At 35.4% G+C, this 20,119-nt stretch overlaps 1 non-coding gene across 1 annotated transcript; it reads left to right on the forward strand.

The window, feature by feature from the left end:
* Positions 1-7,020: 7,020 nt before the first annotated feature.
* On the forward strand, positions 7,021-7,127 carry LOC145028008 (small nucleolar RNA R71). Its single transcript, XR_013675767.1, has one exon. It is a non-coding gene; the product is annotated as a small nucleolar RNA R71 (small nucleolar RNA).
* The last annotated feature ends 12,992 nt before the right edge of the window (positions 7,128-20,119 follow it).

Consider the following 20,119-nt stretch of genomic DNA (forward strand, 5'->3'; position numbering starts at 1 on the left):
CTCTAGTCGTAGAATCAAATCATTAAATATGACTATCCATTCACACTTGTCCACACAAATTAAAGAGGCTCACGTTGAAGCCTTGAAACTTGAAAATGTGGCGGGTGAATCTCTGAGAGGGATGGATAAGAACCTAGAAGTCAAGGGTGGCAGAGCCTTATATCTCATGGATTGGATCTGGACACCGAGGCATGCTGGTTTCAGAGACTTGGTCATGACTGAAGCGCATAACATTCAATATTCTGTCCATCTAGGTTTAGATAAGATGTATCTTGACCTCGAAAGGCTATACTGGTGGCCAAACATGAAAGCAAAGATTGCTACATTCGTGAGTAAATGTCTTACTTGCGCCAAGATTAAGGCCGGATACCAGAAACCCTTAGGTTTACTACCACAACGGGAGATACCAGAATGGAAGTGTGAGCGGATCACGATGAACTTCATAACCAAGTTTCCCAAGACAATGGGTGGTCTCGATACCATTTGGGTTATCGTAGACAGGTTAACAAAGTCCGCACACTTCCTGCCTATCAAAGAAACAGAAAAAATGGAGAAACTAATGAGAACCTACATTAGGGAGATCGTATGACTGCATGGTGTTCCCATATCCATTATCTATAATAGGGATAGTAGATTCACTTCAAGGTTCCGACAGTCGCTACAAGGTCCCCTAGGAACTAAGTTGGACACGAGTACATCCTACCATCTACAAACCGACGGACAAAGTGACAGAACTATTAAAACTTTGGAAGACATGTTGCGAGCCTGTGTGATGGACTTTGGGAAGGAATAGGATACTCATTTACCCGTTATCGAGTTTTCCTACAATAACAATTATCACACGAGCATAAAGGCTGATCTAATTGAATCCTTCTATGGATGAAAGTGCAGATCACCTCTGTGCTGGGTTGAGGTGGGTGACACACAGTTAGCTAAAGGACGAGTTCCTTACAGCACTCTCACATGTCCGGAGATCATACGGGAAACGACAGAGAAGATCGTTCAGATTCGTGAACGATTGAAAGCCTCTAGAGACCGACAGAAAAGCTTTGCAAACAAGAGAAGGAAACCTTTGGAATTCCAGGTTGGTGACCATGTTCTTTTGAAGGTCCCACCCTGGAAGGGCTTGATATGCTTCAGAAAGCATGGAAAACTAAATCCAAGATACGTAGGTCCTTTCAACATTATCGCTAAAATCGACCCTGTAGCTTACAAACTCAAACTACCTCACAAACTTAGTAACATACACCCAACTTTCCACGTCCCAAACTTGAAAAAGTGTCTTTCCGATATGACTCTTGTAATCCCACTTGAAGAGATCGAATTGAACGGAAATATTAACTTTGTGGAAAAACCCATTGAAATCATGGATAGGGTAATAAATCAAACAAAGAAAAGTCAAATACCAATAGTGAAGGTTCGCTGGAATGCCAAGTGAGGACCTGAATTCACTTGGGAGCGAGAAAATCAGATGCACCAGAAGTACCCGGATCTTTTCCCTAGTCCATAAACTCTTATCTTGTAAATAATTTCAGGATGAAATTCCCTCTAACCGGGGGATGATGTAACAACCCGATATTTTAAGTCAATATAATGACTTAAAGTCAAGTATTGTAACCTACTTTTGATATAATAAAGAATAGCGTCAAAAATAAAATGTTCAAAAATCTCAATTAGGATATATAAAGTGATAGATGTCATAACAAGGTTTTCAAAAATATATAGAACACTAAAATCCGAGTTATAATGAAGAAGTTATGACCAATCGAAGATCCGCAACACAACCGGTAAAAAGACAGACAAAAACGGACGTCGGATGAAGACGTTATGAATTTTTAACGGACTTTTCCAGTCCCAGCCTGTTAAAAATATAATATTAAAAACAAAGTCAAAATTAACTGACGGAATCTAAATGAAAGTTGTAGAGCATAATCTCACCTACACGTGGATATAAAGAACGTCAAAATCGAAACTCGTATGTGAGAGATATGAATTTATGAAGTTCGAGACACGAAACCCCACATTGTCAGGAAACTCACGACGTGAACCAGAAGCTCACGATGTGAGCTTATGACTGATGGGTGTTAGAGATGGGATATCGGATGTCGAGTGTATGGAAGGGATAAGATCAAAACTCACGACGTGAACCACCCCAAGTTCACGACGTGAACTCCAAAAATGCCCCCTATGGAAACCGAAGGTCTCGGGTTTATGCTGCTCAATTATACTCTCCTTTTTACTTTTACTATGTTTTAAGCATCCCGAGACTACCCTGACACCCCGGTTACGAGTTCGAGCCCCGACGGTAACCCGAAGTCCTGAAGTTCTCGAGAAACTTGCTTATTTCCAGTCGAAGTGTTGCCCAAGTTAAACATCGTCTTCATCAAACCTTCACTCTTACCATGTGAGTTCATACCCCTAAACTTATCTTTTAATGATTTTAAATGCTTAAACTGGGAGGGGGGGGGGGGGAATACAATTAGAAAACATTATAGTTATATAATCAATCACATGTGATTATTAACTATCAAACCAGTGATGTTATTTTATACTTCATGTTGTGTTATCAAACAAACTATTTTAAATATAAACTAACATCAACTCATCGAAACTTAGTCTGCAAAACATCGCACAATACCATTTGCCCTCTCAGGATAAAATATGTTTATATATATATATATATATATCAAAATATGTTTTATTTATATGCTTGTATACAATATCATAACAAGGTAACCATTTCACTGTAACTTGGTTCATTTCGAAAATACAAATCATTATTATGCCTTTATCAACCTAGTAAAAAGGATGATCATTTCGGATACAAACACATTCATTTCAAAAATATGTGACTTAATTGAGAATATGTGAGTTATTCGTCTTCCTCGTACCTATCAAGGTATACAAGAAATCCCTCTTTAATAACCAGTGTCTCCGTCCGATGAACGTGATAAGTGTGTATAGATCTATACGGGTCTGATGATCCTGCACCCTAGCTGTTAGCTACAGCCCGACTGGCAGGTTAAGGGTGACAAGTGTCATAACATTTCAACGCCTGAAGAACATTGCTACAAGCAAATCCATCATAGCACGGTTACGAAAACTCCTAGGATAGACAATTATTATGGTATTATGTGTGAACGGTAAAAGTAACATTTCAATTATTTTTACGTGAAAATACAAGCTTCCTATAGTTTTGTTCCTAATAAAACTATACATCATCATTTTAAGCATGATATATTTGCTTACAAGTAAAGTCTTGGGAATTTAAGATTGCTTCTCACTTTTAGGAAAATATAGGATTTTCCTGGTTCAATACATCCATTTCATACAAACAACGATTCATAACTCATTTGATAAGAAAATATCGGATTTTTTGGAAAACAAACGTGAACATTCGAATGTCATACCAATTTGACGTTTCCGAACGTCGTGTTTTACTAGTCAATCAAGCATGGTTATAATCATATCACATTTGACCTTAATTAAACAACTGGTTTAAGGTAGTTAGTACAATGGTAGTTACTATATACAATGCTACAATACATCTTTATTTTCCCATTACATTCACATTGTGATCTTCTCACATAAACAAAAATGTAAACTATATTTTGGTAATGATAGTCATACTTGGAAAAAACACTCACTTTTAGAAACAAACAACATGCAGAACATTCGGGTCTTGGTAGAAGGCTACATTTCATGATAAGTAGAAAATATAGGATTTTCTAGGAGATACAAACATTTACAACAAACATTTACAAATACTTTCATCAAACATATACCAACATTTGACACTAAAATACTTAGAACTCACCAGCTTAAATGCTAATCCTCTCTTTCAAAATAACTTGTATTCCCAAGTCACCAGTAGACAGGTACACTGGACCAGGTTTTGAGAAGACGAAGCATGTCCAAGACTCATCTTTTAGTTTGATATTCATATTTTTGGTGTCTTACAAATACATTCAGAACACAATTGTATTAACTATATTATTAATACAATGGATGATGTTGTTGCTTGTTTTACTATTATGCATCATTATGATATTGAACATGACGTCCTCCGCCCCTGAACGTTTCCGCCGTTCTGGTTTGGGGGTGTCACACAAAAAGTCATTAAACCTTAACAGAAAATTTAAAATCACGTAATTCGTTTTTCACTTCATGAGTATTAAAACTCACGTCGGGAGTTTGGTTCGAAGATAGTTCGTCGTGGGCTCAAAATCGAACCATTTTTAGGGAAAAGTAACTCCAATTGACACATAGGGTTTTGTCTTATAGTCAATCTAAACATAAATTAGGAACATGCAAGTTGAATTTCACACAAAATCGGGGGTAATTTCAAATATGAACATAAACCCTAACTCCTAAATCTATAAAGTTAGTAAAAAAACAGAGTTAAGAACATGAAGTGCTTACCTTTTGTAAAGATTACGTAAGAGAGAAGATGTTTTGTAAATGAAACACCCGAAATCGAAGTGGGTGGGGGGGGGGGGGACCAAAGTGTGAGTTCACATTGTAGATTAAGAAGTAAAAAATGTTTAAAACGTTCATCTGAATTGTTTAAAGCTGTGGTCCCATATTCTCTAAAGTTCTCGTCATAGACTTTAGGGATCACATCGTGAGTTTCTATATGGGCTAAATAATCGAGTTAATTCGATTAAACACGAAGTGGACTTTGGACCACGACGTGTTATCATGGTTTATTTGTCAAAAATTCCATTTTTTCTTAAAACTCCATTAAAATTTTACCACTCAATATTTAGGAACCCCACACTTGATTTTTACTGTTTTCTAAAATAATTTATATGAATTGATGATTAATATCATAAAAGTCAACTAAAAATGCAAATATAAAAAATGCAAACAACGAAAAAATTTGCAAACCGAGCTCAGGTTGCCTCCCGAGAAGCGCTTCTTTTTGTTGGAGTCATGAGCCAGACTCCTTGCCGCCTCATGTTGTATTTTCAAGAGTTTCCATCATCTTTTTCACCTTTTGATCCTTATATCTTTTTCTAGTAAGCCAGCACTCTCCTAAGATAAGCTTTTTTAGAATTCTCATTTTTACCCTTAGCATCACCCTCTTCAAGCTTTCTTTTCACTCCCTTATTCACCACAAGTTTATGTCCAACTTTTCTTCACTCTTTAGCTCCATAGATTCAACCTTCTTGTCCAAAGTTAGTTGTTTTTCTTCTGAAGAAACCTCTTCCTCATCACTCGATACTACGTCTTCTTCACTCTCCTTACTCACCCAAGATGTTGGAGTTTTGTACGCAAATACTTTAAAAACTTTTGGAATGGATGCTCTTGGCTTCGTACGTTTAACTTGTTGAATTGAGTGAATTTCATCTTCCATTAGCTTTTCTAATTCCTCAAGTTCATTCTCTTCATCTATGTTGAAAACTTCACCTTGAGCATTATTATTTTGAAAACCATCTGCCACTCCAAATGTAACTTCTTCATCTCCAACTCTCAACGTAAGTTTAGATTCTCGAATGTCTACCAAGGATCTAGCAGGATTTAGTTAAGGTCGACCAAGAATTATTGGGAAATTGGTATCTTCATTCATATCCAAAACAAAAAATAAATTGCAAAAACAAATTTGCCAATTTTGACCAATATGCCCTTAACTATGCCTCGAGGATGAGTTACTGAACGATTAGCATGTGAATTGTCATTCTTGTAGCCTTCAAATCTGGAAGATTTAACTTTTGATAGAACGAGTAAGGCATTAAATTTATGCTTTCTCCAGAATCGGCTAAAGCATAAGCCTTCATGTTATTTCCAAATTCACATGGAAGAGTGAGGCGTCCAGGATCTCCCATATTCTTTGGTAATTCTCCCATTATCACTCTATAACTCTGCTCACCAAGAATCACATTGGAATTCTTCTCTAAATGATAGCGAGTATCGAGTAAGTCTTGCAAAAATTTGCATATTCAAGAACTTGGGACAATGATTCAACAACATGAGTGTTTATTGGAATACCCTTTACTGGCTTCATAAATTTCAAATGTTCCTGCTCCAGTGGATGGTTCTTAGCTCGAGAAGGAAACGAAAGCGGAGGGCAATAAACTCGAGTATCAAAAAAATATTCTAATTAGACTCAACCCACATCGTGTGCTTAGGATTCTCACATCGTGAGTTTGATGTTTCAGCAATATATTTTTCTTCGATCTTTGACTTCTTCGGTTGTAATCTGGGTTGATGTGGCTCGACTTCAAGGGCTTCAAGGAATTTATAGATGGTGTCTTCTTCAGTTTTGATCACCATTACTTGCGGTTGAGGCTTTTTGTCTGGAATTTTTGGAGAAAGTCACTTATTAGCCATGATGGTTATTTGTCCAAGTTGACCTTTGATGTTTTGAATTGATGCTTCATGATTTCTTAGCAAAGCGTGCTGGTCCGTCATAAGATTTTGATGGTCTCTTATCACCGTATCGGTCTCATCATGTAATTTCTCCGAAGCCTCCAGGAATCTAATTAACATGGACTCTAGATAATCTTTGTTTTTAGGTGGCAGTTTCTCTTTTTGATAGAAGCCTCATCCAGTTTTCCTAAAGTTTTCTTCTTTTGTTTTCTATATTCATCATATAACAACCACTCTTTCTTTGGCTTACTCCAATATTCATCGTATTTGTCTCCACTAGAGTATCAAACTTGAACCTTTTTATTCTCGTTCTCATCCAAGTGGAAATATTTGGTTAAATATGGACCATTGAATCTTTCACAACCAACTGGAATAGCATGTATTGATTGGTCCATCTTTGTCATCCTTCAGTCCATAGTGTTCATCATAGCTAAAACAACAACCATATCTTCAGAGGTGCCACTCCCAATTCCTTTCGCCCCATCATGTCTAGGATTGTGATATTCACGCGAATGCTTGGAAAACTCTTCAATTAATTACTTAATCTCACCAGGATTTTTCTTTGTTAACGGTTGTTGAGAGTCAAAGAGTTGCCTTGTCATCACGTTTACCCCATCATATAAGATTGATAATTCTTGTTGCTCATTCAAATCATTTTGGGGACAATTTCTTATTAATCATTTGTAGCGTTCCCATGCCTCGTAGAGTGACTCACCTGGTTGTTGCTCGAAATTTGCAATAGCTTTCTTGTGTTTAGCAATGTTTGAAGCTGGAAAAAATGTTCTAGGAATTGTTCATGCATTTGCGCCCAAGCAGTAATTGCACCGGGTTGTAATGCCTTTAGCCAATATTTAGTGGCTCCCTTAAAAGTAATGGGAAGCATTCTTAGAAGCACTGTCTCTCTTGGAACATTCGGGATGTTGAAGTAATCAACTATGTCATTGACTTCATCAAAATGCTTGTAAACATCCTCATGATCTTTCCCAGAAAATGGGACTTCCTTAAGCACAGAAAGGATATGTCCCTTCAACTCGAATGTTGCGGTGGCAGAAATTGCAGGTTGCACGAGGCCGGGACCGGTGTCCTCATGGATTCTTTTCTTATATGCCTCCACGGACATGTTGGCAATGTTTTCCATCTCGTATTTTGGCTTGTCTTCGGGTTTGCTTTCTTCTTTATTGGCTTCTGATTCGGAATTAGATTCGTGATGGTTAGGATTTTGCTCAAAGATTTCTAACTTGCTTTCTCTCTTCACTGAATTGCTTGATTCTCCTATGTTCTTTCCCTTCTTCTTTCCAAAAACTGATTTAAGGTCCTTGAAAGGCTACTTCTTTGGTGGGTTTGTTTCTCCTACATTTTTACCCGTCTTTTTGTGAAGGGTTGACTTTGGGGTCCAACTTGACTCACCGTACGACTGTAATTTCCCTCTTCGGATGACTCTTCATTCAGTTCGGGATGCTCAATAGGTACCGTAGGTTCATCTTGATTCCGTTGAAGAAAACGTATTGTCTCTTCCATTTAACGATCTAATATCATCTGGATCATTACTTGTACCCCATCCATAATGATTGGCTCGGGTACGGCTGCTACATCTGGTGCACGCTCAATCACTTGTGGCTCAAGATGCGGGTTACCGCTTCCCAATCCGCTTCGAGTTCTCACCATGTTGATTTATACACCGATTCAGATGTTCGGTGTCCAGTGACGAGAATTTAGATAGGAAAGATTTTATTTACGATCGACGTGTAAATATCTCTATTACTCCAAAACGTTACATGCCAGTTCTAATACCGTAGTTAAACGTTTAGAAATCTAAACACATAAAGTTTCCAGATCCGGTCGGCAATAGACCATAGACCCGAGCATACATTTAGCATCATAAATCATTTAGCACATAAAAGCATGTTAGGCATTTTCCCTGAATAAGCTAGTGCTTGTGTCTATTCAGGTGTATTACCTAAGACACACTCCTCACAATCATTGCTTAGCATTCTAAGTTTAAGTCTAGAAATAAATCCATATTCCTAGTTTGCTTAAATTAATGCTCTGATACCAACTGTGACATCCCCATTTTCATGGCCAGAAAAAGACCGATTTTGTTTATGCTTTATAAAAAAATCAGAGTGCCCCTTTTAATAAAAATGTTGCAGAATTTGTTCCCAGTAAAACATGATAAATATGTTATCAAAGCAATTCCGTAGAAAAATATTTTTATTCATTTTAAAACATTTGGGATTTCATCCTTAATACAGAAACATAAGCAGAAACAGAACTTACATTCATTATCACTAGTGATTTATATCTCCTTAATCTCTCAGTGTAATGTGACTTCATATCAACACCTATGATATATATATATATATATATATATATATATATATATATATATATATATAAACTAAGTGGGTCAGATTGGAAAACCGAGTGAGTACATAGGGGTTTCAACCCACAATAATATAATTATTATGTTTAATCATCAAACAGTTAACATAATTACCCATCCCCATTATATTCTTTAGTCTTAAGGATCTACCCTAAGAATCAACTATTTCTCATTCATTCATTCCTAAGGATTATCCTAAGGAATAGGTACGAAGTCCATCGTTGTTAACGACACAAATGTCAAGCATAGTTGCTAGTTCTATCACTTAGGTGCAACTGCCAGAATTGTGACATTCTCTATGAGGCACAGCTGCCAATATTGTCCTTCGAGCACAACTGCTAAGGTTATTTAGTTTATTGATAGTATCATTTTCAAGAGTCCACTCACAATACATGTCAATGGGTTTTTAGAGTACGCCGGTGAACACATCGTTCAGAACAACTACAGGTTGCGAGCATGCTAGTGTTCCATTGGACTGTCTAGAATAGTCCATGATTATCATCCGTACTTTGCTAGATGACGTGGCCAACATTTGGGAACAAGGCATCTCAGATCGTCTATCTCTCACCCTTAACTCATGGTCTATATCACCTCTCAACTCATCATCCAACTCATATTTAATCTACCCATGTTTTATCCAACATATTATGTAGATATAAATATATATTTATATATATACAATTTAAATCGTATAAAACTTGTATAAAATCGTTCATCCAGCATAGATAGCAAGTATACAGATAATATGCACACATACCACATAGTTTATATAAAATACTTCATATCTATGTGCAAGATGAAAGGGACCATGCACTGTCACACCCCAAAACCAAAAACGGCGAAAACGTTCTTGGGCGGAGGATGTCATGTAAAGTATCACAATAGTGCAAAGTAGTAAACAAGCAACAACATCATCCATTGCATTAATAGTAGAATTTTAATACATGTGTGTTCTTACATAGAATAAAACACCATAACAAATAATCAAAATAAAAGACGAATCTTGACTGCTCCGTCTTCTCAAAACCTGGTCATCGTACCTATCTACTAGTGACCTAAGAATACAAGTTAGTTTGAAAGCCTAGATCAGCATAAAGCTGGTGAGTTCATAAGTATTTTAGTGTCATTGATTTATAAAGTTGTGAAGAAAAGACTTGTAAATGTTCATTGAAAAAGTTTGTATAAGTATGAAAACCCTAGAAAATCCCATGTTTCCTATTAGTATAAAAAGTAGTTTTCTACCAAGACCCGATTGTTTTGAAGGTTTGCTTCTCTGTAAAAATGAAGGTTTTTCCAATGTACAACTATTATTATCAAAATATAGTCTACCTCATCGTTCATGTGAATGTGTCACAAAATAAAGGTAATAAGGAAAATTATATATTCATTGAAATTGTATCAAAATATATTCTACCTCATCATTTATGTGAACGTGTCACAAAATAAAGGTAATAAGGAAAATTGTATAATTTTTGAAATCGTATCCATTTGTCTAAGATAAACACGGCGTGGTAAATCGTCGAACAATACAACCGAGAACATCCAAAGATGAACAGATCCTGATGTAGCTAGCAGCCAGATGTAGGATGGTCAGTCCCATAGTATGTAGTGTATGTATGTACTAGACTAGTGTATGTCTTCCCTGATTCACATCATAGTATGTTCTCTAGAATAGTATATATTGTGTAAGAGTGTCTCTTCATATAGTGTGTAATAGTGTCTCTTCATAAAGTGTGTATTAGTGTCTCTTCATATAGTGTGTATTAGTGTATCTTTATATAGTGTGTATTAGTGTCTCTTCATATAGTGTGTAGTATATTCGTATAGACTCATGAATAAACTGACTATTGTGTATTACCTTGTACTAGTAATAGTAAGTAGTATACCTCTAAACTATACCTATTACAGTTTACTAGTAATGTATGTATATGAATGAATGAAAGTATGCCTTTGCTACTCAAAGGTACTGAACTGACTGATAGAACTTTTATGTCTACATATGTATATATAATATGTAACTAATATTTAGACGACATTCAGATAAATAACTGATACCCTAAGGCCACATCCAAACAAGAAAAAGGAATTAAAGCGAGTTAGTAGTCCTAAGTCCATTAAACATTTCTTACATAACTATACATATATAGGCATGCATTTGACAATATAGAAGTTTAAAAGAAGTTTTGTAAAACATTTGAAGAGTTTAATAATAAAATCAATGACTTGATGTCAATTTATAAAACAATTTAAAAGCAGTTTGATGACATAAACAGTTTAATGTATAAGAAATCCTTTGTTTGAAACACAATTTGAAATACACGAAAACCTTTGTTTGAAACATAGTTATACCAGAATTTGAAAGGAAAGATTTAGTGTAGAAAACAAGTTTGATAAAGATTTTAACATGTAAGAGCGTTTGAGAAAATGTTTTGAAGTACTTTGCTTGGTAAAACAGCTAAAAGTGTAGTAAGTCCACAGTTTGATAGTTATTAATCACATTTAATTGATATAATAACTATAATGATTCAGCTTGTATCCCCCTCCCCCCCCCTATAAAAGCATTTAAAAAGATTTAAAAGGTTGATTAAGGGGTATGAACTCACCTGTAGTGAGTGGATTGGATGGAAGTGTTGGACAATGTGCTAGGTGTCAAGTGAAGACTTGAACACACACAATGATCCTAATAACATATAAAGACATATATATGTAAATAATTAGTGATTATAACACTAATTAAGCAAATATAAAAACCCTAGAACATGGAAAACACTTGGATTTAAGTCTTATAAGAACTTAGGATTGCATCTAAGGGTTGTAAGACATTGCTATTGAGTTTACGGCCCAAGGACCACTCTCCATGGAGTTTACGGCCTAGGGTTTACGGTCATAAACCCATGGAAAACTCCCCTAATTCGTATATTAAGGTCCTTAGCTCAATTGTGAATGGTTCTAGCTCAAGTCCCAAGCCTTAGAAGGAAGTTAGGGCATCTATGCACCCTCTTATAGAGTTTACGACCTTGGGAGGTATCTTGGCCGTAAACTCCATTCCATTGAAGATTACTTGATGTTTCTAAGATTTAAAAAAGATCAATCTAGTATAACACAAGCCAGGACAAGAGTACTTACAATATAGAAGCTTGTTTGGGTGTTTAAGGTCCAAGAACACTAGTGTGTGTTCTTGGTGTTTTGTAGAACACTTGAAGATCTATCGAAAAGAAGAGATTTCATGGATGAAATCATGTGTATTCACTAGATATGGAAGGATATAAAGTTGAAAATGGAAAGCCTACTTACTAGATTGAAGTTTAGAAGCAAAACTCTCAAGATCCTAGAGAGAGAATCTGTTTTCTTGCGCTTGGAATGGTCGAAATGAAGTAAAAATGACTAAGTGTCATATATATATACTAGGGGTTTACGGCTACCTTGAGTTTACGACCGTAAACTCCAAGGTATTGGCCGTAAACTCCTCTCTTGAGGGCTTAAGGCTTGTTTGACAGTTTCTAAGTTCAACTAACACACTTATTCACTCAATCCTTTGATGTATTATAGCTCAAAATGCTCAAACGGACTCTAAACTGTGCTAAAAGTTAGCAGGAGTAAGTTTGACTTTCATTGAATTGCCTGACTATAGGGTTTATACAAATGGAAATTTCGGGTTGTCACATGCACTCACTTGAAAAGGCGGTGACTCGATACTCGGATGGCACTTCTGTTACTTTAAACAGCTCCTTTGACAGAACCTAGTACCATTAGCACTAGAGTTTAGTCTAATGTTCGATGAGACTAATTAATAGTATAACTATTATTACTATTATATAAGCATTAACACAATACTTTTCACCCACTATGTACAGACATGAGCCAGACATGGAACACCAGAGGGCGGGATCATTTTGGCATATAACACTTCTGAAATCCATCAACCCAAGTGGCCCTCCAAACTAGATTCCCCATCGGGAGTAGTTAAAAAGATATTATAACGACACTTATATAACTCATAATAATAGCCCAAATATTTATTATAAGTTCCTAATAACATTACTTATTTAAATAAAAACTATATTTAAAATAACGTAGGCATATCTTACCTATGAGGGGGTTTGACTAGAAGCCGGGTTCTGCAGGGGAAGAACTTCCGAACCGAAAGCTCTTCTTCTCGGAGTCTTCGAGCGCTCCTGGGCTTTCTTCTAGCGCTAGGGGAGTTATGGGAGGTTTAGAGAGAGTGTAGAGAGAAGAAAGAATGGGAGAGGTGTGAAGGAAATAAGGGTAGGAGAGGTTCTATTTACAGGGTGAAATCTGGTTGAACTTGGTGCCACATGTCACTATCTAGTGGCAAGACTTGGGGAGAAAGCAATGTCCAAGATTGTGCCACGTCTCCCATTTTTGCACACCACACTCCCAACTTCTAAAATCCGTAACTTTATCATACGAGCTCCATTTTTGACGCTCTTTATATCCAGCGTAGGTAAAAATATGATCTACAACTTTTAATTCGACTTCGTTGGCTAATTCTCGACCGATCTTAAATTTAACAGTAAGAGGAGATTATACTGTTAAATGACCGCGGAAAATTCATAACTCTTTCATATAGACTCCATTTTCGTCTGTCTTTTTATCGTTGACTTCCTATTAATGAGATCTTCAACTCTCATTTAGGTCGCGTAGCCTAAAAACGGCTCAATCTAAAATTCGAGTTTCGGGCTATATACTGCTATGTCAAATCTTAGAAAATTCATAACTTCCTCATACAATGTCAGATTCGGGCGTTCTTCTTATGCATGCTATCGGTTTAACGTATACTACAACTTTTTTTTTTTAAATCACTAAGGCCAAAAAGTCCTCTATCATAAATTCAATATTTACGTCTCCTGATGTCGTGTCGGTTTTGCCGTAAAACTTCGACGGGCCATAACTTCTTCGTTATAACTCAGATTTCGGCGTTCTTTAAATGTACGGAACCCTTGTAACATATACTACCACTTGGTTAAGATTAATCCTTTTAAATAATATTCTATCAATAAATCATTTTTGATGTTTATTGTCCCTTAATTGACTAGCCCGAATCTGTGGGCGTTATAAAACACAAGCATTTAACCAACAAGTGTAATCCATAACTAAATGAACTAATCGATGAGTTCAAGTTTCATCTTGCTAAACAGAAGTTGCTAGATTCAGCTACTCATGGATGAATTCAAACACACAAACTTAATAAATAAGAAGATGATTAAATGTATCAACTTAAGGTAAAAGTTATGATCTTCAATCACTCTTTCCTTAGATGTTAACACTCAAATTTCTCTGACTTGTACTCCTCTAGAAATCGTCTTCTAACCATCCAATCTCTAGAAGTCCTTTTAAATGTTTAAGCACCAAGGATTTATATAGATTTTGAAAATTACCCTACTCACGTCGTGAGACAAGGCTTCTCACGTCGTGAGCTCAGTCATAATTCGTATCGAACATGGATTCTGGCCACCAGATGTTTATCTTCTAGACTGTTGCCACTCACATCGTGAGGTATCATTCCTCACATCGTGAGGCCGTCTTTTGGCTGAAAAATTCATTTTTTAACCTCCAATCTTCCTAAGTTCGAATCCTTGTCACTTTTAGTCCTTTTTCTTCATGATTGCTCATTTTGGCTGCACATTACAATTAAATCTTATAAGTAGCATATATCTTTGCAAATAATAAAATTATTAATAAAAATGTAATAAAATATTGCCTAAAATATGTATAAATATGGGAATATCAAATACCCCACACTTATATTTTGCTTGGCCTCAAGCAAAACTAATTAATTTTAAATTTAACTCTCATTACCAATATCACATAAGATAATCCATTTTGAACTCAACCATTATACCAAGATCTCAATGCACATATTTATGTCTAAAACCATAATAACTTCCAAATCCTAAATACCCACAATACTTATGAACCTTCACCGCTTAGTTTATACGACACTCGTTTTTACAGCCCTCCAAATCAATCTTCATAAATCTTTCTTAACCTTAAGGTATTTTAAGCTACCCAAGCATACATAATCTAGACAATTTACAAATTTTGATACCACAATGGATCTCTTTGGAATTCTTCACTTCTTTGAATAATTGATCTTTGATTTATTTGAATTCACCACCTTCTTGTATGATTTTGGTATCCTCAACTTTTTGGATCTTCATAATTTTAATCTTCATAATTTTCATACTTGATAGCTCTAAAATTCTTAGATTTTTTTTTTGTAATTTCACTTTTTTTTTATATCTCTCTTTTTTTACTCAAATCCTACATGTTTAAGCATGGGAGTTTGACTTCAACCTTTATTTATTAGAGGTATTAGCCTAAGTGCAATGACTACATAAGACCTCCTGGATAGATTTTTAGGTTGCAAAACATATTTGCCATATAAACTACCAGATTACCTTTCATATATCATGGCTTTTTACTAAAACTTGGGAAGACTAAAATATACTATAACATATGTTGGCTCAATTAAAAATTTGAGCTCGCATTGGATCATCCCAGATAACCCTAGCAACTGAAGTTTAAACTATTACTAGATTTTAACTTTTAGATTATTATTTCAAATCTATTTCAAAATTTTAAATTTTAAAGTTTTCTAAAATTTTCTAGCAATTTACTTATTCGACCCCCTACCCCACACTTATTACATACAATGCCTTCAGTGTATACATAAAATAATTTAAAAGCAATAAAAGGGAGAAAAAGGAATAGACTCCCCTAAGATAGCAGCGGTAAGATAGAATTTTGAACGTGTTTTAAAACTTGAACATCTTGAATATGGACATTTTCAAATATGGAGAATGGAACTTGGATCTCCAGAGATATGTGAATGTGCTAGCAAAATGTGAATCCAAGACTTGAATCTTCAATAACCTCCTAGTTGGATTACCCCTGGCCCACGACCTCCTCGTTGGAATGCCCCAGTCTATTGACTAATAACACAAAGTAGTATAGTCTCAACTCCACATACTATGTCGACGTATACACAACAAAGAACATATATCTAGTAACAAGAAATCATTTAACTAGTCAATTATACTAACAGACGGATCTACAAATCTCTACCGCATAGCAACATCCAATATATCATGATACATAAATGAGCCTGTATTGGTGCCTTCAACCCACTAGAACAATAAGGAAAACTCATCTCTTAATCTGAAATGTCGTTAAACAGGACACAACTCTGAATGTCAGCTCTACAGATCAGATATCTACCAAATAGTGACCAATCTTAGACACAACTCAAAATACCCAAAATATCCTTAGGTCAACTTGGTCAAAATATGGTTAAAGTCGAAGTCAACTAAATTTGGTCGGCACGTCGTGGCCATCCTTGGCCACGCGGTGGCCATTAAATGACCAAACAGACGAGTCTCAGCCCAGCTGGCATGCCATGGAGACCTAGGCCATGCCGTGGGCACTAGGTTCCCAATAACTTAATGGATTAAGTCGATTTCCTTGATCTTAAGGGGCTATAAAGTCTAGTTCTGGTCCATTATAAGGTCCAAGTGGATAAAGTTTCCAACTTTATCCCCTTACACTTTCTAAGGGATAGAAATCCCATTTCTAGATCTAAATAGGACAAAAACATAACTTGGCTTAGCCTATTAAGCACTTTATCTTGAACACTACTAGATCCCCATTTCTAGAATGTTTCTAGCATCAATAACAACATAAAAATTCTTACTTTATAAACATGCATGTCCAATGTATGTCTTGGACTCTAATACATCAAAATGAGGGTTTTTGGCCAAATCTTCCATGCATGATGCCAAAATCAATATTACTCCATATCCAAAGCATCAAAGGTCCAAAATGACCTAGAGATTCATAAAGTTGCAAACTTTATGAGATCTCACCACACAATAATCAAGGACATGACGATTAAGACATAGAAACCTATATATATGCATAATAAACCAAAAAGCTTGGAACTTGGGGACATACAAGAGTCTAGAAGATGCACAATAAAATGGTGAGAAGAGTTGCTTGTTGAATCTAAGTCTAGAAGCCAACTCCTTCTTCTTCTAATCCCCAAAAATCAACACAAAAATCTTAGAGAGCGAAAATGGAGGTTAGAGTTTCCTTGGAGGCTAAGAGAGTGTAATGGAGGTTGAGGGTGAGCAACCCTAGCCATCAAATTCCCTTAAATAGGATGCAAACCCCGAATATTAGGGTTTCTCATTAAACAATTGCCATGCCATGGCGGTCATTTAAAATCCGTAATACATCAGTCATCGCCACGTCGTGGGATGCCTTCACTACAAAGTGGTACCACCTAAAATCAAAAATACATTACATTGAAATACCTCCAAGAACCTGGATGTTACACAATTGCTAATTTTTGGTGAAAATGGATAAGTAATTAGTGGGTTTCGCTAGTTTAGTAATTTTCTCATAAAAATAAGAAAATGTATTATATTAAAAATAATTATAAATGAGGAATATTTATTGTTATATATACTTTCAAAGGTAAATAATAACTTATTTGCTTAAATTTAGAAAAAAAAACATCATTTTCCAGATTTGAAGTTTAGTCCCTAAATTCAAAAAAAAAATCACAGATGGTCCATATGCTTTCAAAAATTTTGATGTTTCGTCCTTATTCCTCACTCCATCTTTTGTCAGTTAAGTGAAGGCTATATCCGTTATTTCACTAACCAAAGGACCATTTATGAGGTTTTCTCTTATTTAAAAAAATGTTATTTAATAAGAAAGGGTCCCAACCGTCTCTCTCTCTCTCTCTCTCTCTTTCTCTTTCTCTCTCTCTCTATCTCTCCCTGTCTCTCTCCTTTACTCTAAATCTCTCTCTATCCCACTAACTTTATCTTCTTCATTTAAACCTAAAAAAGCTTCTACCTTTATGCGACATCCCCAAATTCACAGACATTTTAAAAATTTTATTCATGCTTATTAGAAAATCAGAGTATCCTTTTTAAAGAATAATATGGAGGAATTTGTTTCCAGAAAACATGATAAATTTATTATCAAAGCATTTCCGAAGAAATATGTAGTTTGTTTATATTAAAACTTTGGGGTATCATTGTCAATGCATAACCAAAAGCATAAACAGACCTTACATTCATTTACATATCCTTTAATCTCTCAGTGTAATGTGTCTTCGTATCGATACCTATGATACAAATAAACTGAGTGGGTCAGGTTGGGAAACCTGGTGAGTACATAGGGTTTTCAACCCACAATAATAAAGTTATTATGTTTCATCATCAAACAATTAACCTAATTACCCATCCCCATTATCTTCTTTTAATCTTCCTTAAAGTTTTATCCTAAGAGTCATCTCCTACATTGTATTTACTTCTCATCGCCTTACATCATATTTCCTTGTATGCTTATTCCTAAGGACTATTCCTAAGGATCATCGCCTACATCGCATAGATAGTACTGATTAAGGGATTACTCCCCCAATACGTGTCCAGTAAGGGTTAGGGTATCATCACATGAATACGTAGTTACAATATTGCATGAACTCAAAATTCAAAGTAAGAGTTAGAGTATCATCACATGAATAAGTAGTTAGAACATCGCCAGAAATCATAATTCATCACCTACAGGTTTTGAGCATGCTGGTGTTTCCACATGATTGTCTAGAATAGTCTGTGGTCGCTATCTATACTATGGTAGATGACTACATTACCACATTGCAAAATCGTGGGTCAAGGTTATGGCATCTCCTCACATCTCACATCACCTATTTATCATCAACTTTGTATCATCACCTTTATTTCATCACCAGTCGCTACCCTATATATATATATATATATATATATATATATATATATATATATATATATATATATATAAGTATAAAAGTACATATACTGTTTAAATCACATAAACATGTATAAATCATTCATCTACCATAGATATTAGGAACACAGATAATATGCACACATAGCACGTAAATTTTGTATTAAATAATTCATATCTATGTGTAAGATGAAAGTAACTATGCACTCACTTGTTAAAGTGATGACTCGAAATTCAGACAGCGCTTCGCTTCTAACAATCGTCTTTTCCTTCGATGGAACCTAGTATTATTACAACCATATTTTAGTCTAATATTTATTGCGAGTAATTATGAGTCTAGTCTTATGAGAGATACTATTTTATAAGTGTTAAACAATACTTTTCAACCACTATTTACAGACAGGGACCAAACATGAAACAACAGAGGGTAGGACCATTTTGGCATTTAAGCTGTTCTAAAATCCAACATTCTTATGCAGCCCTTTAAACTAGATTCCCCGTACCTCGAGCAGTTAGAAAGTATTATAATAACACTTTGTATATTTCATAATACATAGCACATATATAGTTTATAGGTTCATAATAAATATAATGAACTTAAAAATAAGTTATACTTATAGTAGGGTAAGCATAACTCACTTACAATGGAGTTTAGCTAGGAGCCAGCTCTATGGGGGCAGAACTTCTGAGCAAAAAGCTCTTCTTCTCGGAGCCTTCTGGCACTCTTGGACTCGCCTCTAACACTTACGAAGTGCTAGACTGCTAAGGAAGGGGAGGAATAGGTTTGGAGTATTGAGAGAGAAAGAAGGGTTAAGGTGTGAAGAAAATGGATGATTTGTGCCTCTATTTATAGGCTGTTCGGGGGCGATTCACATTGTGAAATTAAAATTCATGTTGTGACCTTGCGTAGGCACCAAGGCTTTTCTTGGTGCTGACACGTGGCGCCGGATGCAGTTATAGCAACACATTAAAAAAAATCATAACTTTTTCATACGAGCTCCATTTTTGATGTTATTTAAATCCACACATAGCTATTGACAACTTTACAACTTTACTTTTGACCCTATTGGCTAATTCTTGATCGATTTTAAATTTAAGAGTCTGAGAAGATTACACTGTTAACGATCCTTTAAATTTCATAACTTCTACATACGGACTCCATTTTCGACTATCTTTTATCATTTAACTCCTATTAATGCGATCTTTAATTATCATTTAGATCATCTTGGCTAAAAGTTAACCGATCCAAAAATCGATTTCTAAGTTGTATAATGTTATGCCAAATTTTAGAAAAATCATAACTTCCTCATATGAAGTCATATTTTTACTTTCTTTTTATGTATATTCTTAGTTTAACGTATACTACGATTTTCATTTAGATCGCTAAGGATAAAAAGTAATTTATCAAAAATTCATTTTTTACGTTACGCGGTGTCGTGCCTGTTTAGCTGAAAACTTCGATGGGTCATAATTTCTTCGTTATAACTTGGATTTCAACGTTTTTTATATGTACAGAAACGAACACCTTTTGCATATACTATAACTTGGTTGATATTATTTATTCTA

Source organism: Lactuca saligna, chromosome 1 (assembly GCF_052625555.1).
Source record: "Lactuca saligna cultivar CGN05327 chromosome 1, ASM5262555v1, whole genome shotgun sequence".
NCBI classification, from domain to species: Eukaryota; Viridiplantae; Streptophyta; class Magnoliopsida; order Asterales; family Asteraceae; genus Lactuca; species Lactuca saligna.